This window comes from Cygnus olor, chromosome 5, assembly GCF_009769625.2.
Source record: "Cygnus olor isolate bCygOlo1 chromosome 5, bCygOlo1.pri.v2, whole genome shotgun sequence".
NCBI lineage: Eukaryota > Metazoa > Chordata > Aves > Anseriformes > Anatidae > Cygnus > Cygnus olor.
Genome location: NC_049173.1, coordinates 1,079,395 through 1,086,894, shown reverse-complemented (window position 1 = coordinate 1,086,894; position 7,500 = coordinate 1,079,395). Strand labels below are relative to the sequence as shown.

At 52.4% G+C, this 7,500-nt stretch overlaps 1 long non-coding RNA gene across 1 annotated transcript; it reads left to right on the top strand.

Annotated features, from left to right (window-relative positions):
* The first annotated feature begins 1,801 nt into the window (after nt 1-1,801).
* LOC121071117 lies at nt 1,802-6,414 on the top strand. The gene is made up of 3 exons (XR_005820392.1): nt 1,802-2,165; nt 4,888-5,004; nt 6,337-6,414. It is a non-coding gene; the product is annotated as an uncharacterized LOC121071117 (long non-coding RNA).
* Nucleotides 6,415-7,500: the final 1,086 nt, after the last annotated feature.

Genomic DNA, 7,500 nt, shown 5'->3' with positions numbered 1-7,500 from the left:
TCCTTTTTTTTTGCTGTGACAGCAAAACCCACCTTGTCGGTACTTCTTCTCTCTGGGAGTTAATATTCCAGTCCTGCAGCTCTCTGCAGCAGGCAAGCCTCACGCATTCCCCACGCCTCGTGGAAGGACCTATCCAGGCGGGGAAGGCACGCACCGCCTGTCAGCCGTTCCCCCAGCCCGTGCCGTTAGCTTGCCGCCCCACGTTTCCCTGCCGTGGCCCGCCGGGTACTGGCGGCGGGCACACCTGCAGAGCACGGCTGGAGCGCTGCCCGTCCCCAGGGCTCGGAGCCGAGCTGCTCGTGCAGGCTCTCGTGAGCCTGCTGCCACTGCACGGCTGCGCCCTGGGTGCTGCAGCTGCAGCCGGGCCTGGGAGAGCACCCCCGCGTGTCGCTGCTCCCGGGCATGCAGGATGGCAAGTGCTGAGCAAAGCTCTGGTGGTGTCCCATGGGTGTTATTCGTACTGTGCTTGACATTTATGCACTTTTCCTCTTTTGATATTGCTTCCGTACATGAGATGCTGCTTTGGGCAGTATGAGAGCTTAAGGAAAGCCTCGTCCTCCTTCCACAGAAGTGGATTCAGAGCACCAGTTTGTGCCTCTTCTCAATACAGGAGATGTATGAACAGATATTTAATTTCCTCTCTTACCAAATAACTTGTGTTTTCCCAGTGTTTGCAGAGGGGTGGTTTAGAAGGGGGACATGGCAAGGACCGCAGCCACCTGGCTGGCTGCAGGCACCAGCTGTGCTGTGGTGTTGGCGCTGCCCTGTGCCGCCGCTCCTGAGCTGCACCGTAACTCCCACCGACTCTTCCCAACGTGCAGAAACCCACCGATTCTCAATTGCCTCAGCAAAGTACGAATCAAAGTAATCAAGACAGCAGTAAATAGAAAATTGATTTCAGATTTGCCTGCTTTGGGGCTGCCGGGTTTCACTTCCCACAAGTGGGAGCAGGAGCCCCTGAGGGCTGGATGCCACGGGACGCCGGGGGGAGGCAGGACCCCATCCGCCTCCCGGCCAGGTCACCAGCTGCTGGGAGAGGGCAGCCACCCCCCAAAACAGCGATGTGAAGGGAAATTCGGTGACTTGGATGCTTCAAGTAGCAATACTTCTCACAGCAAATAGCGCCAAAGCAGTTCCAGCAGCTTTGTGCCTGCAGAGTGATGGGGTAAAGCACAGATCCACTGATGCCCGCGGTCACAAAGTCTGCCCAGCACGGGGACGGTCGCAGGGCCGAGAGCCAAGCGTGAGCCCGTCCCTTGCAGGCTGCAACCCCCAGCGCCGTGCTGCACGTTTTGTTGTGCACTGCTTTCCTAAGGACCTGCCGAACAAACTGAGCACAATGAGAAACATTTTAAACAACTTACTGCACTTCTAATAGCATGTGGCATGAAAAACAGCCTGTTCTGTGAGTAGATACAGGCAGTTAAGGGAGAGACATATTTTCATTTTAATGTGCACCCTTCTCAAGGTGAGTTAATAGAGGCTTTTTATAATGACCTAAATAAAACCTCGATTTCTCATGCCTGTAAGCACTCTGTATTCTTTCTAATTCATTCAGGTTTGTTATGGGGAAATCAGCTGAACCACGAACCAAACACTTTGCAATGCATTCTCCTGTAATTTCCCCACAAACAGGGAGATGTTTGTACAGTGTGAAATGAAGCAAACTGGAATAGCAGTAACGGCTTGATAAGAATTTCCTAAGTATTCTCTGCCTTATCTCTGCTATTAGCTAATTTGAGACTGGGCGGTTGCCATGGCGATGTGGAAGCAGGCAGCAGGATCGATGCTGGCTGGGGCACGGATGGGGAGAGGACAGAGCACAGGGGCACGGGGCTTTTCTGCCCGCTGCCAGCCCGCGGCCACACGCACACGGTGGCTGGGCACGTGCCCCTCTAATCGAGGGTGGGTGCCTCCTGCTGCAGGTGTGCCCTGCCCCTGGGCCGGCTGGGGCTGCAGGCATGGAGGCAGAGCATCCTCGGCGGAGGCCTCGTGCGCCGTGGCAGAAATCCGATAGCCTACAGCTGCACGTCTTTTAATTGCTCCTTGAGTAAACGCCCGGAGCCTGGGGGCTCGCTCCCAATAAGTCCGGATTTTCTCCACTTAGTGAATCTCATCCCAATGGTCTCTTCTAAAGCTCACGATTTCCACCCGTGGAGCCACAGGTAAGTGCATCTGTTGTCTTAATGAAAGTACAAACCACAGAAACAATCCCTTCTGGATGAAGAAGAGCCTCTGAGCAGCAGAGCATGCTCTGCTGGCGGAAATATCTAGAATATTGTTTGTAACAGGCAAAGAAATGGAAAAAAGGTGAGGAAGAGACAGCACAGCAAACAGTAAATTTGCAGCGTGGAGGGCAGGCTGGCTGAGCCCTGGCAGAGCTTGAGGGCTTATCTCACCCAGGGATGCACTCCAAAAGCTTCTCTGAGAGCTCACAGAAAGGAGATGGCTTTATTTTGTATGTGAGGGAGGCTGCGGTCTGCAGGAGGTGCCGCTGGTGTTGGTCTGTCAGGGATTCAGTAACAAGCTATCTTCATCAAGCTGAAACGTCTGCAAGGTCACAGGAGAAGTTTTCATCCAGCGTAACAAAATAGAAATTTTTCTAGGTACAGAAGTTGAGCTAAGCTTCTCACTTTGAGAACCAACAAGAAGTGTTGGCTTTGACCTGGGAAGCATCCTATGAGTCTCTATTGACGCATTCCCGGTTCTAATAGGCAGGAAAGCTGCATCCTGGAGAGGATGTCCAGTTCAACAGAGTTAAGAAAAAACCTCATCCTTGTCCCAAGTACCTACATGAGTGTGGGAGTGCTAGCAGCACAGAGTGTTTCCACCTAGCAGATAAGTGTCTAATGAGATCTGGTGCCTGAAGCTGAAATGAGACAAACTGAGCTCAGAAACAAGAAATCACTGCAGGTCATGAAGTACTGGGGCATCTTAAAAAGAGTTGAAATGGCTTGTCCATCACTGGAAATTAATAAAATCAAGATTGGATGCTTTCTCAAAAGCTACGTGAGAATTAATTGAAGGGAGTTGTATGGTTTGAGTTATTTGTGTTCCTCTGGGCACTGTAAGTCAGGCATTTTTACCCCACTACAAAATAGCCTGCACGTGCTTCAGAGACTCATGGAGTGCCGCTGGTGCTGGGTCGGGGTGAGGGAGGAGGTGTAAACAGTGGGATAGGGACTGGGGGGCTGGACGCGGTCGTCTGGGTGCCTCAGTGCTCCTGCGTGAGCAAGATGTGGTGGGGGACAGGGGACGGCCAGGGCAGCGACGTGAGCAGGCGGAGGGGCAGCGGCGGTGCTGAGCAGCCCCAGGAGGGGTGCAGGTGGGCAGAGCATGGGCAGCAAGGAGGGGCAGGCATCACCTCCACCTGCTCTGCTGTGTCCTGGATCAAGCAGAGCAGTTTCTTATGCACTGATATGGCTCAAAGAAAGATGCAGCAGAAAGGAAAGAACAGATGGAAACGGCAGGCTAGGAGGTGTGAAACCCCGTGGTGTCTGGGCATCTAGCTGGGGTCATGGCCTCCTCAGCATCTCCCTCATCACTTTGCTAGTGAAAAAGTATGCTTTTTCTCATTATCAGTGCAGCACGAAATGATGAAATGAAGCAGGGCTGGACGTTCAGGCGGAAGGAGCACACCTCGCTCCTGTGCCCACTGCAGGCACAGTGGGAGAGGAGCAGGGCTCGGAGCTGGCATCTGAGCAGCACCCAGACGTCACCGCTGGGCCAGGCACTGCGCCTTCATTACCTGCAATTATCACAGCAGCTTTTCACAGAATCAAAGGCTTCTCCTGGTAAGTACATTGCTGTTGATTTGGTGTCATTAGGCTGTGTTTCAGATGAACTCATTTTAAAGCAGCCCAGGAAGGTTTTGATATTCATACCGAAGAGGCACCGAGATAGTGAAGGGACTTGCTGACTCAGCTAATTTCTGCTCTCTGCTTTAATCCAGCGCACAGATAAATTATAGGAGGCCTTTGAAATATCTCTCATCCCTGCTAATTGATATGCCTCGGATGGCTCTGTGCTTGAGTTTAGCTAATAAGCTGATACAACCAAGCTCCCTTGCACGACGGCAGGTAACCTGCCCAGCAGATGCCGAGAGCAGCACAGCCGATGGGCGCAGGGACGGGATCGCAGCCGAGGCTCTGCTGGGCTGGGGCTGCAGCGCCTCGGGGCAGCATCCACTCCAAAACCATCGGCTCAAAAGTATTTTTTCTTCCCTCTAAAATATTTCTGCAGTTGTTTAAAAAGGGAGCTGGAAGACCGGGTGGAACATCATGGCTGAAATCCTTCCACCAGCTTGCCCGTGGCCCCTGTGCTGGGGCTGCTGCGGGGGCGAGGGGTGGCTGCAGGAGCTGCTGCCCAGGGAGTGGGCACATGGCTGGGACAGGGATGGCTGCTGGGACTGTTATTCAGGCTTAATTTTATTTTTAAACTCTTTTCCTGGAAGTGAGAGTAAAAACCTAGGTTGTCTTCATGGCAGGAATCATTCAATGGAGTCAAGAGCGTCACTGAGCGTGGTGATGCTCAGTGTCCTCCCAGGCTGCAGGGTGGCTGTGGGGCAGCAGCGGTGGCCCGGGGACAGCAGGGAGATGTGGGGTCAGGCTGAGCCGTGGCGGTGGCTGTCCTCCCCCAGAGCATCCCTGGGACGCGTGGGTCCTGCCCTCCCTTGGGGCTGGGGCTCAGAGCAAAGCCCACCCCCATCACTCCTGCCCGACCGCTTCCAGCGAGACGTTGCTTCTTCCAACTGGACATTTTTGCATCACTTGAGAGCACCAGGAGATTACAGAATGTCCTTTCCTCTTCAAGGTTTTTTAATTAACATTTCTATTATCGAGCTTAATTAGAACATCTCTGGCTTCCATCTGCTTTTCTCTGTTACAGCCTGCTGAAGACACTTTGGTATGACACGATGCATCATATCATGAGGAATAATAAATGAACATCATTGTGCTCAGATTACACAGCTTGAGCTGAAAGATCAGGCCGTGAGGTCGAGAGGTGACTGCTCATTCTTTTAGCTCCTGGCTTATTTCTGGGTTAGAGTAAAGCTGTGATTGTTTCTGATACTGAAATTATGTGTGCTGTGAGTATTGAGCCAACCAAGCACTGTGAGGAGCGATGCAAGAGATGCTCAATTGTCCTCTCACTGCTTGTCTGGACTTCAGACGTGTATGAATCTCATCAATTTCTGAATGTTTGCTAGCAACATCTGTGGGTTGTATTTACATTCGGAAATCTGGTGTTTTCCTCTGCAGCAGCATGGTTTAGGAACGAGCAACAAGAGCATCCTTCTGTCCATTTCTGGCACCCCCTGCACAGCCGAGACCCCCCACCACCACCTCACGGGCACCTGCCAGCTCTGCTCTCCCCGCGGTGCCTCGGGCACCAGCAGCCCTCGGAGGCGCCCGGCTGCTCTGGGTCTGTCTGCAGTCATCAGCTTTTCTGGAACCTCTGCTAAAAAGTTCTGGGGAACCTTAGCAAGGGGTGGTGGTGTCAAAAATCCAATACAGAGGCAGGCTCTGTGAGCACAAGCCCCTCAGCAGCGCTAGGGCTGCACGGCAGTGTCAGGGGGTGGGCAGGGACAGCTTGGGGCTCCGGGACCCTCCCGCCTGCAAGCGCTCCTCCAGCACAGTGCCTTGTCACCGACTGCATCACCTGCAGAGTCAGTTTTGTGGCAACATCAGCTGCTTCTAAGAGCTTTTCTGTTCCTGTTTCCTGGTTGTGTAACACTGGGGAAAGGTGGCACAGAGAGCTTCTCCCTCTCCTCCCCTGGGAACAGCCCTGCAGGAGCACTGCTGAGGTCAGGCGGGCCAGTTTAGGCTGGCTCAGGTGTCACCATCACCTTCTGGTGGGGGTTTTATCATGCCACAACTTGCTGAATCCCACACTTTTTCACCAGAAGTGCTCTGGGGGTGTTTGTTCTCTGCCCCCCTGGAGCAGTGTATCACGAATGCTTCCAGCAGGCCGTAGTGGCAGGGCTGTGTTAATGCAAGCCCAAGACCAGCGAGCACACCCCTTTCCTCTTCACACTGCAAGTGCTTCCCTGTTTTTGCTGGTGTAGGAATTTATAGCTATGTTCTTGTAAAACTTGATAGTTTGAAAATGTAGCCCTTCCTTTGCTGGAGGTGGATTTCTGTGTTTGTATACAGCACGTGAGTGTGCCTGTATGTAAGTACTGAATCTAATGGCCCCTAAGTAAGCATTCCTAATTCCTTGCAGCTTGCTGTCAGGGCCCATTATTTGATACATTGGGTTTAATTGATGATCTCTCACACAAAGCGTTTTTTCTCCCTTGCAAACCATAAGTTGTGTATCTCTGTTCACTTGCAGAATCTCTCAGCCAAGACAAATGACCCGAGGCGAGGAGGGCAGGCCGTGGTTTTACCGCCCGCCGCCTCCTGGCCTGGAAGGGGCTCGGGGAGAGCTGGGGCCTCACTGCTCCCCTTGGTGACGCCGGGGACATCCCCTTGGGACATCGAGCTGACCGTGGCTGATGCAGCGGCTACGCAAACCACCACTTCTCCTGCTCTGAATATTGCGCTGTCAAACATCTACTTGTTGAGATTGTCTCTTGATAATTCCTTCTGTGTGTATCTTCAGCAGTTGTGTATCTTTTGCGTAATTTGTTATAGCAGTAGCGATAATCTATACAGATAAGGAGTTCTCTTATCATTAGCAATCATCCTTCAAGGCAAATGAAACGACACCCCGTGGAGGTGAGCTGAAACCCAAGCTCCAGATGAAGGACTTACTGTGGGCTGCCAAAACTTTACAGAATGAACCAAACCCACGCTTCCTGGGCACGAGGGAGAACTGGGATTTGGGTCTGGGTTTCACATCTCCATCTAATAACTGATTTTTATCATGAGCTGTGAAATAGCCAGCTGGGGAGGTGGGCAGCATCTGCTTGGAGCTGCTGGTGGGACCTTTGGCCTGAAACGTGTCTCCTGCAAGTTATCCTGCTGGGTCTGCTGTGCCTGTAATTCACACCGTGTTTTCTAAGCAAAACACTGCACTGCTCGCCCACTGGGTGCATGCGTCCTCTCCCATGGTATGTGGAGCTGGGCAAGAGGAGAGGGGAATTTTGGTTGCGAGGTCTTTGCCTCTGCAAAACAACTTGTGTGACAATGAGGCAAAGGGCCGGGCTGGGCGGTCAAGTCGCCCAGTAGCTTGGGGGGAGAGTATGGGAGGCTGGTGCTCCACGCTGCACCGTGCTCCATGCGCGTCTTTCAGCCGTCTGTCTGCGCTCTGGCACCAGGAGAAACCAAGGGAGGTATTTCTTTTCTCGTTGGCAGAAATTAATACGCTTAGCAGCGATATCGAATATTCAGTACAGCAAGACAAGGGAAGCAGCTTTACACAAGATAAAGCTGTAGCGATAGATGACAAAGATAAGTACAGCGCAGAAGATATTTTTTATTAAACACTTGGCCCGCATGATTTGTTTCCTGCATTAGTGATGACGCATGGCTCCTATTCACATTAATAGGCAAC